The following is a 16,678-nucleotide window of genomic DNA, read 5'->3' as shown; positions in this document are numbered from 1 at the left end:
TATTTCATTTTATATATCAAAATACTGTTCTATTGAAATTCTATTCATCAAAGAGTCCTGTAAAAAATGTGTCATGGTATCACAAATGTTTTCAATATTGATGATAATAGAAATGACTTGAGCAGCAAATCAGTATATTAGAATGATTTCTGTAGGATCTGAAGACTGGAGAAATGATGCTGAAAAAAATCAGCTTTATTATGACAGCAATAAATTACACAGTTCAACAGAAATAAATTACACAGTTCAAGGAAACAAGTTTTTTTAAATTGTAATATTTCACAATATTACTGTTTTTATTTTTATTTTTTATCAAATAAATTCAGATTTGGAGAGCATAAGAGCCTTGTTAAAAAAACTTTTAAAAATCTTAATCCAAACTTTTAAAAGGCAGATTGTTAGAAAATTTAAACAAAAATCTGGACACTGTCTGAGCAATCATCTGGTCATCAGATAAATCAAAATTGATGGTGCAATGCAAAAATACTGAGATACTGATGATTTATATGCATAACAAACATCAAAGTTGATTGTTAAGAAGTAACAATGTTATTTTTAAAATTTAAGTTACATTTTGAAATGTTTCTTTGCGTTGCATTTGATGCCACTTGGTTTGATCTTTTATTTCTATGAATTTAAATTCAAATGTTTTTAATTGTCACTTGCTTTTCAGTAAAACTGTTGGTTGTTTCACACATTTAGTGTTTATATTAGACTCTGACAGATATTTCCCTACATTTGTGTAATGTAAATAGGTAACCATTAGAAATGGTCTGTGTGATTGTGTTGGCTCCTGTCTGAGTCATTAGTGAGAGGAAAACTGTTAGGTCATTGTTCAGATTTTAGAGAGACCAATTTTAGACCAAGAGGTTAGTATTAGAAAATCTCAATTAATGTGTGCAATTTTTTTTTATGTCTGAAGAATCTATCCTGTCACAGTCCATTAAATACTGTACAAACTGTGGCTCTATTATGCTTTTAAAACATTAATAGCAGTGCCTCAACCAATGGTGTGAGTTTGGGGCTGGAACTATGTGTTTGTATGATGGGGAGTGTTTAGGTGAAAACAGTTTTGTAGAAATTTTTACACTTCAGCATTAACCGCCCATAACACTTTGAATGTAACTTATTTGGCACATTGTTTAGGCATACAGTATTGTTGTACTTTTGCTTCAACAATGTGAGTTATTATCTATGAATGTGTATGTTTCTGTTCATGTGCATTTGTCAGGTCAGGAGTGCTTAGGCTAAGGTCCGGTCAAGGTTAAAGGCCACTTTGTGCTCAGACAACAGAGCAGACTGGCAAGTGTGATGGGGTCAAAGGTGAGCTCATTAGGCTCAGATTAGTTGCGGTTTAGCAGACCAGAGTTACAGGCAAGACACACAGACACCAAAAAGCATCAAATTTAAACTATCACTCATCTTTGCCTGATGTCTGTTAGCCATGACTGTTTACAAGACAACTACGATTAGTAGCAGCCACACAAATCAGTTTCTCTGTAGTTAATGTAAAATAAGGATTATTCAGCCATACTTTGTTATAAGCCATGAGCCAAAACCACCAAATCTGAGATGAATCACTAACTTAACTGAAGCAAAATAAAAAGCTTTAAAAATTCAGAAAGAGACAGAGGTACAAGACTGTAATTAAATTATTTTGTAATGCAGTAACTAGGCCTACTCGTCCAATTATGGATTGCGTAAAGTCTGAATTAACATACCATTGTTTAACAACTTTAGAGCTCATTGTAGGTCTAGAAAGGTAAATATTTTATTGCTTAAAATCTGTTTCCTTGAAGAGAAAAATAATAAGAATGGGAGCCACCGTTTTTTGCTGCACTAACAAAAGTATTACAATGCTTGTTTTTGGAAATGGTACCAGTTTTTTTATAACATGTATTATCAAGATATTATTTGAAATACCTTGAAGTGTAGATGAATATGGTATTTAGTCAGTACTATGATATTTATCAGATTGCATTCATATGAGACTGAAGCAGCTGGGACACAAGGCGGGTTGGTGACATTTGAGGTGCGCACCTCCTAAACTTAAGGTGTATGTTTTCTTCCATGGCTATTTATGTTCTTTCAAGATTTATGTTCTTTCAAGAATTCTGTGATTGAACTTTTTATGTATTGTAGTCCAAGTAAATGTTAAACTCATTTTTCTTGGGCGAACTCATGGTAAAATGGAAGCAGATACTCAATACTGTCAGTTAGACCCTTTAAAGCACCTTCACCGGAAACATGCATGAAAGCGAATGTAATCCGACTTGGCATTTGTTATGGGATCCTTCTGTGGGCTTTTTTATGAGAGCACAGTACTCATGGGTCTCATGCATGATATGGGTGTTATAATTTACTCATCTAGGGTTGAGGATGAGGTGAAGAAAGTGGAGAAGGGAGCGCATGCAGTGTATGAGCGGATGAGGAGATGATGTATACGCCTGCGGCTGAGAAGAGAGAAAATTAAACTGGCATACAGATGGATTTCTCCTCTACCTACAGCTGTGCACAACTAATGTAACCCAGTTACCATAATGAAATGAAGTAGCTAGCACTTCATAAAACCCAGACCGGGACCTCAGCTGTAAACTGGCAAGAGAGCAGGGGCTTATTTTAATCAGTGGTGATAACAGAACAACACTCACCCCGGTTCTGGTTTACTTTGTGTGTGTGTGTGTGTGTGTGTGTGTGTGTGTGTGTGTGTGTGTATTAGGTGGGGAGGTTGGGGGGTATGTCTAGACTGAATTATTCTCTACAGAGTGAAGGAAGACTTGAAATAGGACTGATATTTGACTTTGTGAATGTTAGCATCAGTCACCCATTATTGGTTTAAATGATGCTAATGCTGCTTCTGCTTGTGCAATGAAAGCTTCTGTTTACTATAAAATGACACTTAAAGATCACAGCACACTCTGTACACACTTTTCAGAAAGTTCTGCCTTTTATTGACCTTAGTGAGGTACAAGCAAGTCAGTTTTCTATATGCTAATTTGCTAAATGCAGCGAGAGCACTTTGTTTTCTGGCTCTTCTAACCCATTTTCCTCAAAAGCATATTGACTGGCTTTAAACTCTGAGAGCTGTAATTTACATGTCAGACGTTTGCTAAGCAAAACGTGTGCTATTTTTTGAAGATGATGTTGAGCGGGTGAAATCCTATGGTTGGTGCTAATTTAATTATCACAGGAGTGTGGACAGTTGAGACAGTGGATCACAGGCCTCAAGTGCTTTTTGATTAATAGTCACTTATGGGGTTCTGGGCGTCAAACACGCTCAGCGTGTGAATTAGCATCTCAGAGGGAAGAGAGGCTGATGACATCCTATAGTGAGGGAAATTACTGAATTTCTGCAGAACTGTCCTTTTAAGTTTGACTCTTCACCGGGGTCCATTACAATAGAGAAACGCGGCACTGAGTGTCTCCTGTGTACTACGTTTGCATTAGATTTCACTGAACTCTGCTGGATGTATTGTTATATAAAAGGCTCCCAGAGAAGGTGTTGGTATGTGAAGGTGTTTGCCGCTGGCTTGCTGTTGGGTGAATGACCTGGGCTTGTCTGCATCACTAGAATCACTGTAGACATCTATTTAAACTACACTGAAAAAATAAAAATAAAAATCTGTTTTTACAAAATTATTTTGACAGCTGTGGTTGCCAGAATAAGTTGGTAAAAAATAAAAAACAAACTGTACATTTTACTGTATAAAGCTGTAATTTACAAACAAGAACATTTGAACGTAAACCAGTAAATTCAACAAGGCACTCTGCTACTAAAATCTGTTTTGTGCCTTTAACATATACAACTACCATAATAATGCAGGTGGTAAAAATGAAACCCACATGAAGAATCAAAGTTCATCAGTAGCTTTTCCACAAGCTGAAGTATATGCTAATATACAAAAGGTGTATAGAGTCATTCACACAAACACAAAACACCACGGTAACATACATGACACTTAAATAATACAATAAACATTCATTAAACAACAGATGTAACATAAAACCCTAATGCGCATAACTGATAACAAACATTATTTAGAAACATGATTTATTTAAATACTCAAAATACTTTTAGATGTGGAGGGTCACACAGGGAATTCTGGGAATATCAGTTCACAGTTTTTGAATGTAAACTATATGTTGATTTGTTTATTTTTTTTTACTTCTAAAAAAAAAACAATTAAAATAAACATAACTTTAAAATTAAAAACACATAACTTTACTTTTTAAAAAAAAAAAAACAAAATCAATATTTTTTACAGTTAAAATTGCACTCATTTTTTACAGCGCATAAAATCCAGCTTAAGCCAGTGTTTTTTAAGCATTATTTATTATTTATTTATATACTATTATAGTATTTATTAATATTTTGAAGTATCATTTGTTCTTTTATATTTTCAATTTAAATTTTAATGTAGGGTTTTTTTTTATTTCAATATGGCTTTAATTAATTTTTTGTTATTTTAATGCTTCAGCTTATTGTATTTCAGTTAGTTGCCAAGGCAACAAAGTATTTCATCTAATGTTTACATTTTATATTATGTCCACTTTGTATCAGTTACAGAAAATTATTTTTAATAGTTTTAATTCTAGTTAACATAGCAACACTGGCTTGAATTAGTTTCATAACATAGATCTAACATTGCTTAAGGGGATAGTTAAACCAAAAATGAAAATGCTGTCATCATTTACTCTTTCTTCTGCTGAACACAAAAGAACATATTTTGTGGAATGTGTTATTTGGACACCAGTGTTCTTTAAAATATCTCGACTGAATAAAGAATGGACTCTAATGGAGCTAAATAACAGAGCATAAATGACAGAGTTTTCATTTTGGGTGAACGATTCCTTTTAAATGGGCTTTGCGACGGTGACTTAATTTACCAGACCAATGCAGAATGAACCTCTTTTAACCTTTCTTTTGTTTGGACTCAAGCGTGCTGTAGCTAGGTGGTGTGGCTTTGCCATTGTGTTTCTCTTCAACCAGACCTCACATCAATCATAAGCAATTCAGGCCACATCATGGTCAGCTGCAGGGCACTGAGAGTGATTCAGCACACTGATGTGTCCAGGTTCGCTTTTACCTTTAATCAGGAGAAAAGTCCTAGTCCTAAACAAGTTCAACTGGAAATGTGTCATCATCAACATATCATCCAGTACCACAGCTGTAGCCAAATAAATCTGATAGCAGTAGAGTTTAAATGACTGCCAAATGGCTGCTTAGTTGTTCCAGACTAGTGAAAGGATATGAGTGAGCCCCTCCCCAATGCGTGACACCTGATGGAGATCCCATATGGGGGGGGTAAAGGTTTTAAGTTAAATTATAAGGCTAATACTTAAATTAGACTCAGATTTAAAGCTATGCAATTTTCCACATAATTGAAAAGTTATACACATGCCCTATCCCGTATATTTATTTAATATATATTTTACATTTAATAATGATGCCTGTAAGACCATTATACATTTATACAATGGATAAAAAATAATAATAATTTGACAAATTAATTTAAAATTTAAATACAAAAATACATTTTTACAGTATATTTTTACGTGCACTTTTTCATTTCTGTTACTGCTGCACTCCTTGTTGTTTTTAACTCATTGACTTTTCCCCATGGAGAAAAAGAATGTCCTCATCGTTCTTTCGAAATAATTTGTCTGGCTTCTTTTTCCTGTTCAGTCTGATTAAATCAAACACTTCATGCCAGAGCTCATATCAAGGGCTCCATCTAACAACACATAATTAGCCCTAGCTGTGGCCTCTCCATTGTCCAAGCAGCACGTGCGCATCCCACAGTGAGGATGGATTAGGGGAATATGTGCCAAATTAAAATCCCACTGAGGGGTCAGTCCTGTTTGTTTTCCTTTTTTAATTCCAACCCAAGCCCTCTGAACACAATGCTTAAAGCTCTGGCCAGGACAGATCACATGTAGCAATGGGGAGGTGTTTGGTAATAGCCTAATGTCCACTCAGACCTGTTCTTGCTGTATACAGGTTCATATTACAGGTTGCATATACTGTAATATATATATATATATATTTAAATTAATTTCATCTTAATCTTATAACATTAACAGTAAAAAAAAAAATAAATACAAAATTTAAAATAATGAGGCTCAGCTTAAATTTTTATTTTTTTTTTTTTGAAAGTTGTCTCTTATGCTCACTAAGGCTGCATTTTTATGATTCAAAAAATATGTGAAATATGACTTCACTTTAAAATAATTGTTTTCTATTTGAAAATATAGATTTTAAAGTATGGTTTATTCCTATGATGTAAAGCTGAATTTTTCAGCATCGTTACTCCAGTTTTCAGTGTCTCATGATCCTTCAGAAATCATTCTAATATACTAATTTGCTGCTCAAGAAACAATTATTATTATTATCAATGATGAGAACAGTTGTGCTGCTTAAAATTTTGTGGAAATATAAAGATAAGATAAATATATTTATTTAAATATAAATATCTGTACTGTCACTTTTGATCAATTTAATGCATGTCTGCTAAATATAAGTATTAATTTATTCAGGAAAAAATCTTACTTACCCTAAACGTTTGATCATTGTCTATGTACAATAAATAATTATGTAATAACGCATACAGAAGTAAATTGTTGTGATCAACTTTTCACTCAAACTGCTTTTTTGACAATATAATTTATTAATAATTTTTTTTTAATTCTGTTAAAAGCTTTTTGTTTTGCCGTTCTGTTGTGAGACATCCTGCAGTCCTTGTCATACAAGACAGATGAGCTCCATCCCACTGGTGTAAAATATGTTCCAGTGAGAGATTTTTACACTGCTATATAGTATAAGCTCTGTAACTCTGTGTGTATGTGTGTAGAAAAGTGTTATCCTCATCTATCACACATATAGTGTACTGTCCCTCATAGTGCCTTCCTCTATCAGTGAGTCGGTCTGGTTGCCCCAGCAGACGGCCAGAAGCCTGAACATAATCAATCAAGCCAATCAAAACAAACGGAGCAACAGATATCATAGAGGAAAAACAAACAAATGGAGAACAGACGGAAGAGGCTCCTTAAAGCGGTTTCATTATCACAGGCTTATTTACAGCCAAGTGGAGCAACACATAATGAATTACCATTTGCCTCTCTAGTGTGCCGTATATTTTACTCTTTGTGGGCTATTATGACCCCCCCCCCATTCCTAAAATAGGAGGCAGTATTTGTCGAGGGGTAATTATGTAACGATTTGCTCTCATTTATTCAATCGCAGTAGATTCTCATTCATTTAAAATTAACCACAATGCATTGCTTCTGTAATTGCTTTAGTAGTTAAGGACACAGCAATTGCCTATTAAACAGACTGAAGCTCTGACTGCTTTCAACAAGCTATCACACTTCAGGCATCCGTTTCAGTGGTCAGCGTGTTAATACCAGGCGTAAATTAAATCTGTGTCGTCTGATGGCTTGTGATTGGATCACCTGAGACGGATGTTACCAGGTGTAAATGTAAACAGGCTAGGCCTCTCCACCGGGATAACGGCCCACCAAAACCTCAATATAAGGGTAGTAGTCTATAGGGTCTCACTGATATTCACAATATTACTGTTTTACTGTGTTTTTGATCAAATAAATGCAGCCTTGGTGAGCATAAGAGACTTATTTCAAAAACATTGTAAAATCTGACCAACCCCAAACTTTTGAACAGTAATTTGTATTTATTATGTATAAATCTATTTGTAAATATTTATAAATAAATGCCATTTTTATTTTTCCAACAAACTGTAGACACAGGATTTCGGTATATCACAGAAAGCAAAGGATAAATCTGTTTTCTGCCTTAAAAATTAATCCCATCTTTTTAAACAATATTTAATATACTTTGAATTCAGATGTGCCGTGTTGTCTTTAAACTTTTAGCTGAGAATGGAGCATTTCCTAGATTTTAGACATAGGCCTTAATTCCTAATTGGCTGCTGATATACAGAAGGGACTTAAAGGTTGACAGCCATACTGCAGGCAGAGTTTGATTTTGTTTGGCTAGCTGGTTGAGAAAGTAAGCAGACAGAAAACAGTTTGTGATGCCCAGCAGGCTTCTTGTCTGATTGTCTGCCTCCTCAGTCTTTGTTTTTGCTTGTACGTAAACGGCAAATCTACAGCTGTCCCATTCATGACAAGCATTTCACTTGCACTTTAAAGCAGAAGTCTGTATAAACAGATATTTGATCTCTATTGTGTGACAATTTGTTAGACGTTATGTATTCCTGTCCCTGTGTGATCATTTGTAGGACATTAGATATATTAGTGCCCCTGCGAGTCGATTTAGTGACTTTGCATTATTGAAACCCTGATAGTGCCAGGAAATTAACTCGGAATCATTTTGAGTCGGTACCCATGGTCAGGACGGGGAGGTGTGCAACCTTATCCCTCACATGAATAAATAATCTTCTTCTGTACGGCCTTATCTCTGCTCACTATGCCAATGCTCTGGAGAAAACACAGAGTGGAAATATCCTTGTTCTCTTTAGAGGTCTGGAAAGGAATCCAATGCTGTTTTTCCACTATGGGTTAAAACCTTTGTGTCTGAGGTTCATCTTGTTTTCCGTACTAGACGTTTCCAAGCCATAGTCCTGTGCAGGCCCACACAGCTAATTCAAGTGGCCTTTAAAGTCGGCCTGTGCCAAAACGCGCGCTTTATTTATATCAATAAAAAAAAAATGTATTGTACAATAAAACATCAATTTGCACAATTAAAACTAAGCTGGTGGATAAATCATGATGTCCTAAAATCAGATGAAACAGGACATTTTAACTATATGCACTAAAATAAGGCTTTGATTATTAATCATAATGTTTTTCTAGATAATAAAAAAAAGTATATATCATTACCAACTTTTGTTCGCATGTGCTGAAGAGGTATAACTTTATAACACTCTCCCTGTGATCTGCTGTAAGTGCAGTATCATAGCATTTGGCCTGTAATGAGTGAAGTTGTGTTACTGTAATTAGGAAACATCTGCTCTGGTGTGAGACTATTGTGTGTGTGCCTGTCTGCCCTCCTAATGCCACTACTGTACCTAGAGACTGAAGTCTTGGTGGGAGATCTACAAAAGGGTCAGATCTCTCCAAGCTGTTGATGTTAGTAGGCTTCCATTTCAGAGACCTGACCTTAAGGATACCTGAGATACAAAAGAAATGTCAAGTGGCAAGTTCTTAGATATTCGAATCTTTAAGCATGTGTGTCTATGTACAAACAAATCAATAAATATATACATATATTTACATACTTGTCAAAAGTTTGAAAGCATTACATTTTTAATGAAGTCTCTAATGCTCACTAAGGCTTCACTTATGTGCTCAAAAAGTTAAACACTAACATTATTGAATTTAAGCCATAATTCCAGTCTTCAGCGTCATATGATCCTTCTTTTTAAAATGAAATAATTGCCTTTATTCAGCATATATGCATTAAACTGATCAATAATACTAAAAACATGCATAATGTTACAAAGGATTCTATTTCAAATAAATGCTGTTTTTTGAATTTTCTTTTGAACTTTCTGTTCATAGAATTTACAGAATGTAAATAAAAGATCATGATAATCTATTAAGGCCAAGGTTTCTATTTTTGAGAATTTCAATCTCCTCTGAACAATTACATCACAATAAGTTTGTTTTGTTTGGTTGTTTGTTTAGCACAAATTAATACTTATTCAAAAATTTTTATTTGTACATAATAGCAAAGTTGTATGCAAGATATTAGCTATATGACTTGGACAGTACAGCTTGGATATGTTTCTGTCATAAAAGCTGAATAAGGAAAAATGGGCAAACATCACTGTAACCCATGTGTTCCAGCTTTTGTCACCTCGCTCAATGGCAAGCAGTTGCATCCAGATTTGAATAAAACCAATTTGTGCAGGACAATGAATATTTCAGTTTCTAATAGACAGCGTTAAAAGAAAATCTGCATGGAAAGATGATGGTCTCATGGCAATTTATTTCTGTAATACCAGCTTTCCCCGCCTGCTCTCACCCCCCACTTACAACCCATAGATTGGATCTGTGTGAATTGAATTGAGTTGGTCTGCTGAAATATGATGCATTACATCTCCTGTCTGCTCTGCTGTTGCCACGGCAACGGGCGTCACATTGGCTGGCCAAACTGCACACGCGTTCTGCGGTAATGAGCACTTGGCAAGATGCCAGGGCAACATCCAACCAACCTCGGTTCTGGTCGTTTCATTTTCCAGCATTTACAGCTCATAATTCACAGATTCGCTCTGCATTTTTCACCGTGAAAGCATGCTCACATCAGGGTCCAGTGATGCACTCTCAAGCCTTCTTTTTGTCTGTGATAATTACCATCATCTCGTGCCGCCCATGGCTCACTTTAGGATCAGTCAGCAGGGAAACATACCTGACTTTATTTATTATTCCTGCAGTCAAACGGGACGCTTCATGATTGCAGGACCTCAAATCAGTTTAGACTTTTTCACTAAAAATTACATTTCTTTTTTTGGCCATAATAAAAGTCAGATCTAATGCAGTGTTGTTTTGGACCCCACTGACTTTCACTGTACGGAAAATGGAAAAAATATCACATAATACACATTCTGCAAACTATTTCCTTTAGTCATTTCAAAGTCATTCCGGTTTGGAATTATCCCTTAAAGTATGCATAGCATGTGCATATGAAAATCATGTTTTACTTTGGCAGCCTGATGGTTTGAATCAAACTGCATCCAAATGAATAGTTAACTGTAGAGCTTTTTGGCTCCTCCTGGAATCCCAGTAATGTTAATGCTAATCAAGTCAATTAACATGTCAAGAGGATCCTGTGCTGCTCCTCTTTACATGCCGGACAGTGTTTCTCATGGAAGCCTGCCTTGTGGCGAAGAGTCTTTTGTTATACTAAATAAAAACACATGGATGGCATTCAGGACCTGGGGCTGTGAGGAGACCCGTTTGCTACCTGACACCCTGCCAAGCTCCTGGCTCCGAATAATACACACGCTCTACCGCACTGTTATGCAATAAAAGATTAAAAGTAGATGCAGCCAAACACATTATTGAACATTCATACATTTTTAAAGTTGAAAGATGGGGGAATCTGTTGTCCTGTAGAACTAAAATAAACCCCTCCGACAATGGATGTATTTTATCTATAGAAACATTTGAGACTGCATATCTGTGCAGTAAAAATGCGTGTAATTTTTACAGAAAAAAAAAAAAACCTGTATAAATGCTACAATAAAAACCTGTGGTAAATACACAGTGAAAAACTGTAAATTGTTTAACATCACATTATCTGTAATTTTACTGTAAAATACTGACACATTTATAGTTTATGAAAGTAAAAACTATGAATTGCTAATTTACAGTGAAAAAAAACGAACAGTTCTTGTGTGATACATAAAATATAATTAGATTTTATATAAATAATTTTGTTTCTTATATCTGTATTTGAGTATTCGCCATATTTAACAGACAGGCCACATTCAAAGAACTCTGATACATCATGTAGCTTTATATTTTGGTGCTTTTATTATGGTGGTTATCAGTACATTTTAAGGTAGAAAGCAGAATGAGACTGGTATATGAACTTTAAATCATATGAACTTTAAATCATGCAATGAAATATACATTAAAATGGTTTTTCGAAGATGTGAATAACAAAGATTACTGAAGGATGTTTTACAAGAAAATACAATTTGTTTTTCTACCTCAGAATTTCATGTTTCATGTAACATTTACTTGCTGTTTCTTTGTCGTTGTGAAATTTACTAGCAATTTATGAGTTAAGATTTTTATTACACTTTTTTTTTTCAGTTTACAGTTGTTGTAAAATGCACATTCACTAATGTGCCATTTCCTATTACCTTAAACATTGTCGCCATATTTTTATGTCAAATTTCTGGTAACCACGGCTATTTTTACTGTATTACTGCTATTCACTCATTCGCCTTCTGGCTGCTATTTGTGTTTACTGTTCAGAGTCAAAAGGATTCAGTTGAAAGCGGCCATTTTCTCTCTGTATGTGTGAAGTGGCAAGATAAAGAAATGCTTTTAAAGTGGCCAGGTCTCCTTCATGTGTGGTTGTTGATGAGAGCAGACAGTTTTTCCGCCAGAAAGTATGATAGATGGCAATGGAAGATGAGCGGTCTGCTCATTAGAGCTGGCGTGAGGGCTGCAGACCTCTGTCTGAAGAGCCTTGGGAGAGCGAGGCATCATTAGGGCACCCAATGAGCTCCACTCATCTCTCCAGTCACTGGCCTTGTATATTTCCTTCTTGTCAGTTCTCCCCAGTTCTTATCTTTGAATTGGAGCTAACATAGTAGATCTAGTAAGTCTCGAACTGATGTTTGGCAATAAGTCGTTAAAGTCAGGTAAGCAGTTTCTTTTCAAATAGTATGTGGTTTATTTCAGTAAAATACTTTGTACTGTTTAACTAATGCATTTGGTTAACATGCACTTGTCAGAAACATTCCAGCTAGTTGCTTTTGCAGTCAGTTTTACTCACTTTGGGCCAACATGAATTTTAAAGCGGTGTCAGGCTGGTTTGTGGTGGTCTCTGCTGGTTTGGAGCTGGTCTGAAGACCTTCTCTTGGATACGAGCATCCAAAACACAAATATATGCTGGTGACCAGCTTTGCTGTTGGACAAAACATCTTTTATTTTGAAATGTTGTCACTTCTGGTTAGTCATGTCACATGGGGATAAGCAGGTATTTACCTGGCACAACTTCCTGTGTAGTGCGATGGAGAGATAGAGTGAGTAGTTGGAATTTTCCACTTTAAATGGAAGTTTTGTTTCATTTAATTTAATTTAATTTTCTTTTCTTTTTTTAGGCTGTACCATACCTTGTTCTTTTTGCATATTGTTGTCTATTCATCATTAACTACTGACTGCTGCTATAGGGGATAAAAACTATTCATGGACAGGGGAGTGAGGCTATAAGGGAGCAGGTCAAAGTTTCTATTTACTGTAGTGGATTTGGTCATGGTGTGAGTTCATTTAAAGGCCTATTTTGTATCATTGGGAGAGCCGTTCTTTACCCCTGCTCACAGAAACACCCCCCAGTGAGACGGAACAATGTTGGCCACAAGGGTGTCTATCTGTGTTATGGATATGATCTGACCCAAGCCAGATCAGATTAGCAAATCTACAATAGCAAAAAAGTCATCTTTAGGCATGGAAATTGTTTCCATGAAAGATGCTTTCTTGAATTTAGGGGTTTTATTATTTATGCTTCAGGGTTCCAGGCTTTACTTTTAGTTTCAAGTGACGTGATCTTTGAAGCACATGTGACATTTACTTTTAAAATTCATACACTTCTGTACTTTTCTCCATACGGAAGAGTGAAAGCATAGTGTGTCTCGTCTAGAGGACTTCACACGTCTAAACTCAAATGCATGCCTTGCAGATGAAGCACATTACACAGATAGGTGTGAATTATTGAGATGAGGGTGGGATGAGCACATGCAAATGAGTCTCATTTGGACCGGAGCAAAGTTTTTGACTGGAGCTGTAGCAGATCTAGGTGAAAATGCCTCCATCTAAAATATATACTACATGCATACATGAATGACAATAAGATCTCTCTTCCGAGCGTCATTTGCATCTTTATATTGCTTTTACGTGACTGGAGTGGCTCTGAAACAAGTCAAGCTGTGAAGAAAGAGATCACCAGAAATAAATATGGAGCTCCAAAAATATATTTTGCAGTGTTAATCAAAATGGTAAGAATCAAAAAAAAATTTCTTAGATGTTAGTATATATGACTATATATACTATATATGAGTTACCACTTTAAAGTGAAATTCTAACTGTTTTGCATTATTGACAATACCATGATATTATTAAAATCTGTTTCCATTGCTGTCTGAATACTTATATATTGTGCTATCTTATGCAGTATATAATATAATATATATATATATATATATATATATATATATATATATATATATATATATATATATATATATATATATATATATATATATATATATATATATATAATAAAAACATTGCCTTTCAAAAGTTTGGGGTCAGTAAGATTTTTTTGAAAGAAATTAATTGGCAAGGATTCATTAAATTGAAAAATTACTTAGACATGTAATGTTACAAAAGCTTTCTCATTTCTATTCATCAGAGAATCCTGAAAAAAGTTTAAATCCCACAAAAATATTAAGCAGCACAATTGTTTTAAATGTGGATAATAATAATGAGAAGAAGAATTGTTTCTTGAGCAGCAAATCAGAATACTAGAATGATTTCTGAAGGATCATGTGACTCTGAAGACTGGAGTAATAATGCTGAAAATATAACTTTTTTCATGACAGGAATAAATCAGATTAAAAAAAAAAACATTAACATACAGAACAGTTGTAAAAAAATTGTAACACTATTTCATAATATTGCTATTTTTACTGTATGTTTGTTGAGCAAATGCAGTATAGGTGTGTAAGAGAGACTTCTTTTAAAAACATTTGTAAACCAAGCTATATGAACGAGCTACGTATATGATGTTTCCATAAACTAGCACAACACAGCAAAAAGGGTCTCTTACTCTCAAGCTTGAACAGTTGATGAGGCAGTGCTGTGTATTAACATTTATAAATGACAGGGCGCAGGGCTGTGTGAAAATGATAAATGCCTTGCAGAAGAGTGGTCTGATAGATAAATCGAGCCTGGAAGCAGGCAGTGCAGGCCGACCTGCGGACGGTCGGACAGGTAATTGGTTGGATGCAGAGTGTAATTCAGCTCCGCCAAATCCCTTTCACAGCTGGCACCCTGTCTGAGAGAGCGACTGTTGGGGGATGGGTGAGAGACAGATAGAGATTGAATATAATGATGGGGTAGTGGAGGAATTGGGCGAGAGCAAATGAAAAATAGCGCCCTTGTTGGTGAGACTCTCGGTACATCTGGGGACCAGAGAATAATGAGGATTAGGGGGACAGAGTTAAAGACGAATAATGCGAGTGACATGTCACGTCTGCACGAGCATATTTTTGTGATATTTTTTTTTTCTGCGAATTTTGCCAACTTGCAACTTTTATTTATTAAAATGTTGTGTATATTTAGACCAGCGCAACAGAGCTCACTATTAAGTGAGTTTGGAAGCGAGTCTCTGAAAGCCAAAGCCAGCCATGTATTTGTCATGCAAAGCTGTTCCCCTCCTCCTGCCCTGTCTGCCCGAGCACAATGCATCTGCCCGCGTTCCCAGGCTCCCCTTGCTCTCATCGGTCTGGGAGGGGGGGGGCCTGACCAAACTGACCCCTGGCCTACTGCAGCTAACTCACTCACTCACAAGCAGCTGGCCCTGGACCTCCACTGATCATCAATATTCATGCCTCATACAAAATTCATTCTCAGTACCGCAGTCGCCGAGGCCTGAGTTGTCCCGAGCACTATGCAAAGCGACTTTCTTATTTTAAGAGATTTGTATGCAATATGACTGGCATAATATTTGGAATGACAATAAAAAGATGTCCTTGGTTTTTTAAAAAAGACGTATAACCCAATGTAAAAGTAAATGATTTAATATTGTTTGAAATTGCAAAGGGCTTATTCACCTGTGGTTTCATACAAGCGATTGTTGACATTGTTTTGCAGCAACATCTTACAAAATATGCAAAGAATCTGTGCGTTGTACCTCTGAACTCAGTGGAATGTGGCTCTACCCGCTCATGTATTTTTAGTATCCTACTTTTGAGCAGTGACACTCAAATTAAAAAGTTACGTAAAATCTCAATCAAGTTTAGGTTGTGTTCTGTTTGAAAGTGGCTCTGTCTGTGTGGTTCCTGCCTAGCGAGGCAGAATGAGCGCAGCCGAGCCGAGGCCGTTTTCAACTGCTTTGTCTTCAAAGTGAAAACGCAGGCAGATTCCAGACTAAAAGCTGGTCTGTGTCTATATTGTTGAAGATTTATTCAGGTGTTTCCTAGTTCGCACTTGTCGTTGCCTTGTGCTGAAAGAAGATTTCACAGTGGTGGAGGCATTCACTGTAAACAAACAACTGAACAATAGTTTCCCTAAAAGTGTTTCGGCTCAGTTTATTCACAGAAAAGTTCTTAATATAACATATTCAGACACCAAGAACATCAAACTACTCATGTATCATTTATATAGTGAAACAGATTTTAAATATGCCATCTATTAGAACACAATATTATTGAAAAATGCAGTCTGATAAATACATTTCATAAATGCGTTAGACTTAATAAAGTGAAACTTTTGAGATTTTTTAAAAAGCAAATGCTGTGTATTTGACTTTTTTTTTTTGTTTGAGACATAACCAATTGCTTGTATTATTTACTTTTATTATATATAATGGGATTATTTTTACCCCATTGTCATTAAAATCTATGCTGTTTCTGCATGACAATCTCATTTTCTTAAACGGTCTGTAAATGTGAAAGTTCCCGTCCGTTAAGATATTACTTGATGGCATTATTCTGTATTATTTGTTTATTTCTAATCGCTTGGTCTATTTTGTATTTTTATAATATTTTTATTTTTTTTCATGTCATATAAAAACTTTCTCATTATAACCCAGTTAATTTTCCCTCCAAACTTTTAATTTATATCGTTAGCGAAACACATCTAACATTAATGAAACGGCGAAGCCACCATGACGAGTCTCGGTTAACCGTCGGCTCTGGCCGCGCTTCAAACCCTAGTGCGCTGCCTACCTAGACAGCAT

General features: G+C 35.6%; 1 protein-coding gene across 5 annotated transcripts in view; it reads left to right on the top strand.

Annotated features, from left to right (window-relative positions):
* The window catches only part of LOC109064530 (trinucleotide repeat-containing gene 6A protein-like), a 56,498-nt gene that overhangs the window by 9,754 nt on the left and 30,066 nt on the right, over positions 1 to 16,678 (top strand). The window lies entirely within an intron of this gene.

This window comes from Cyprinus carpio, chromosome B3 (assembly GCF_018340385.1).
Source record: "Cyprinus carpio isolate SPL01 chromosome B3, ASM1834038v1, whole genome shotgun sequence".
In the NCBI taxonomy this organism is placed as follows: domain Eukaryota; kingdom Metazoa; phylum Chordata; class Actinopteri; order Cypriniformes; family Cyprinidae; genus Cyprinus; species Cyprinus carpio.
The sequence above is the reverse complement of the archived record's forward strand: the minus strand, read 5'-3'. Positions and strand labels throughout refer to the sequence as shown.